Below are 4,277 nucleotides of genomic sequence, written 5' to 3' on the forward strand. Positions count from 1 at the left end.
CCAGAGCCTGGCAGGGTTCCCAGTGCAAAGCCGCTGGTCACCCTCTCCCGGCAGAGCTGTGGGCAGCATCACCCTCTCAGCAAGGTTGTGTGATAAGATGCACAGGGCACTGCCATTCCAGGAAGCTGCCCTGAGGTTTGATGTCCAGAGTGTTTACTGGATTCAACCACATAACTCCAACTGGCCTCCCGTATAGTTGATCTCTTACTCCAGTCCCTGGAGAGGTCTGGCTAATATTGCACATCCCCAAGCCCACACCCAAACCACACTGTTAGCCTCTCTACGTATGAGCCAACAAACACAAACGCTCCTATGAGGAATGACGTTCTGAAGGATTTCTCAGGAGCTAAGGGCCAGCGCTAGGCTTCCCTTTGGCAAAGGTTAAATTCTCTACTGCATAACACCTGGTTTTTCACTTGGAGTTATGCAATGTTCCATGTCCCCACGCCAGGGTTACCTCTCCCCAATGCATTCTCCCTCTTTCTGACAAATAGTAATTCTAAGAATTTATTCTAGGAATGACGGATCATTGAACCACTGGACTTTGCTGAGAATCAAACTTCTTAACATGGCTTAACAGCTCTAAGAGATAGACAAAAATACAGTATTTGGTTAAGATGGAAGAATTAGAAACTACTTTATATTGTATTTATTTTTAATAAAGAGGCTACTATGGAGAACATGCCAGAAGAAAAAGATTCCTTACACAAAACACCTGGTCAGGAGGAACAGCCTGTGGGAAGGTTGGCATCGAATGAGAAAGGGCTGAACACAGGGTTACTAGAGTGACCCCTTTTCAAAGATGCTTTTTTCTTTGCCAGGACTGAGATTAGAGTCTACGAAACAACCCACAGCATCTCCAGTGCACTGCCTGGGGAAGAGGGGAATGGTGCACAGAGATGGGCCTCAGAATCAAACACTCCTTTAATGACACCTGGCCATATACTGTGCGACCTTGGGTGGCTACCGAACTTTCTAAGCCTTAGTTTTCAGATCATTTAATGTTTCTAGAAATGCTTATCTTATGGATCTATTGTTGTAAAAACACAATGAATTCTTGTACTTTTTAAATAATGCATTGTGCTTGAAGCAGTCCTCAGTCCTGGGGAAACAGAATTGAACAAGACAGACACAATCCTTGCTTTCATAGAGCTGAACATCCCCTGTCAAAGGACTTGGCAGAGAGTGAACATGAAAGACCAAAGCTTATTTTGCCCGTGCTCGTAGGTCTTCCACATGATGCCCCGGTCCTTGACCTGGGTATAATAGGGACGTCATTCCTGAGACTCCAAAGGCAGGAAATCTCTTTCATTGTTTTAGCTCTAAGGAAGTTGCAATCTACAAGCAGTTGTTCAAACAATGCACGATATAATTTACATTTAATCCCTTTAGGAGACAGCAGAAGAGGGGGACAGCACAGTCAGGGAATGGTGGATGATTCAGGTAGTCTGGAGTCCCTGGACTCCGTCGGCCATAGAGGCTGAATTTCACAGGGAGATTTGTGACTGTCATGATTACAAAACAGACACTCCACATGAAATGCTAGTTCTCTTTGGATTCGGTTACTGTAGGTGACTTCTTTTCTACTTTTCTGCCAGCTTTTTCACACTTGGTACAAATTGCTTTAACATTAGCGAAGATAGGACAGACTGTTTTATTTTCTGATTAATATAAGGGTGCTAACCAGGAGGTTACAATGTTTGCCTTTGTTACGGAGGGTCCCTTGCTGTAGCCATGCCCTCACCCAGGACATGTGCCACACACCCTTGCATTGTGCCCATCAGGTGACAGCGCCCCAGACTTCTTTGTTCAAAGTAAAAGTGATTACACTGATGCATTAAGAATAGCTACGTGGTTTTAAGGTGGTAAGTCAATGAGATTTACCAGCTGTCACCTACTTTTTGAAAGTGGTATTTGGCTATATTTGATCCCAGGCTGTGTGTTTGCTAAGAAATGTTACAGTCATGAAGAGGCTCTGCCTCAGATGCTGTAACAGCTAAGAGCCGAAGTTCCAGGAGCAGGAACGCGACGGCATCACTCCTGTGGAAAAGGACAGAGAAACGCAGGGTTCCGGGAAATGGAAAAAGAAGCTGGGGTGTGCTCCTCCGCTCACCCCCACGCCAGCGCCAGGCACACAGCTGCATTTCTCTACCTCTGATTAACTAAGCATTAGATAAGACAATACACGTATATACATGTCTCATGCCTGACCCAAGACAACCGTCTGATAAATGTCAGGGCAGATTGGTCAAAACCGAGTGAGGAGTCCAGGTCTGAAAGTACAAGTCTGTGCAAGACGCCTGCGGTGTCCGTGAGCCTGCACTAAAGGATGTGATCTAAGCAAATGACGTGATTTCTTGTCCTTTGGCTATTTTCTTTCTTTATTGTAGTTTAGTGTGATGCTCCAACTTCAACAAGAATTAAACTTCTTAGGGTGGCTCATAGGAGTAGGGCCCCAGACCCATATACCAGAGGTAGGGGGTTCAAACCCAGCCCCAGCCCCCGCCAAAAAAAAGAATTAAACTTCTTTTACTTAAAGGAAAATTTCTATCAAAATCAACGAACATTTCAAATGCCTCATATATGCCAATCCAGGGCTCATTATCAGTTAACTGACTTCCTCCCTAGAATAAATCACAGGCCATGGAGGAAGGGGCCGGATGCAGTGCAGAGCGGGAGTCACGGAGGTGTGTGCCACGTACAATTTTAACACATAAGAGGCAGGGATCGGTTCTACGTGCGCGAGTCAGGGAAGGCTGCACAGACGGGAGGTGCCCGAATTGAATTAAGTTGTAAAGTGATCAGCCAGACTTTGCCTCTGTGTGAATGAAAACACACAGACCTGTGGGAAACAGCTCGACGTATGAGACGCAGGCCCTTTCACACGGCCTGCGCGAAGGACCTGGAGACGCCTCAGAGAGAGGAGGGCTGGGGCTGCGTGGAGGGGCTGGGCCCTGCCAGCTGAGAGCAGGTAGGTACATCCCACGGACGGGGGAGAGCCAGGGACAGGGGGTAATGGGGCAGGGCTATGATCAGGCTGCTGATTAAACAAAAAGGAACTATGTCACATGAACACCAAAGGGGTCTTATAAATCCAAATTCATTTTTCTTTTTAACTAACATCCACTTAGTAGATGGTAAAAAAGTACCAAAAAATGCCAGCCAGGTCTTACTTTCCAAACCTGGGGGGATCTGACAAGGAATAATAGAGACAGATTTCTCATTAACGTCTTTAACTAGCCTACAGCCTCATCTCTGAACTGTACTAACTTCCAGAGAAAATAATGGTGTGGGTTTTTTATTTTAGGAGCCCACCACGTCCTGCTCATGGCTTAGGTGGTATGGGTGATGGCCTCCCACCCACCTCCATCGTATACCTTTTCTGCTAGAGGTTGCAGCTAATCTTCTGGCTCTCTGTAGTATTTCCCTCAACCTGGGTGGTGTTACCTTAATTTTGATTTGTTTCCCAGGTTCCAGAGACAGAAAAAGTTTTACAGCCTATGGTTGGTGACACCAGACCACAACGGGCTCCCTGAGGGGACAGGTCACTGAGCCGAGATTCCAGGCTCTTGCTATTACCACAGCACCACACTGCAAATGTTCTCAGAGTATTGGGTTTCTGAGGGATTAATGACCGTTTGCAACAATCACAGTTACTCACCTGCGCTGGATTTCTCAACTACACCCCCATCCAGAAGGCAATGGACCCTGCATACTGGCCATTGCACCTAATGTCTACGGTCTCAAAACAGTTGTGACCTCTAAAAATCATATAGAATGACGAGTCTCATTTTCATTCTTTCTTTATGTTACCTCTTCCCCAATTCCAGAAGTGGGATGAATACATACATTTCAGTGAAGAGGATATTTTTTTTGGTTACAATCTGTGAAGACTGTAGGTTTCAATAAACCCCCCAATTGTTCTACTATTCATTTTTTCCCTCTGTCTAGTCTCTTTACTAGGACCTTCTTACCGTGACCTCCTTATCATGGCCTCCTTACCATCCATGGTCCTCCTACTATGACTTCCTACTACGATGTTCCTACCATGACCTCCTTACCATGACATCCTTACAGTGACCTCCTTACCATGGTCTCCTTACCATGACCTTCTTCTCATGGCCCCCTTACCATGACCTCTTTTCTATGACCTCCTTATCATGGCCTCCTTACTATGACCTTCTTCTCATGGCCCCCTTACCATGACCTCTTTACTATGACCTCCTTATCATGGCCTCCTTACCAACCATAGTCCTCCTACTATGACTTCCTACTAC

The sequence above is a fragment of the Otolemur garnettii genome, unplaced genomic scaffold, assembly GCF_000181295.1.
Source record: "Otolemur garnettii isolate 467f Iridium unplaced genomic scaffold, OtoGar3 scaffold00022, whole genome shotgun sequence".
NCBI classification, from domain to species: Eukaryota; Metazoa; Chordata; class Mammalia; order Primates; family Galagidae; genus Otolemur; species Otolemur garnettii.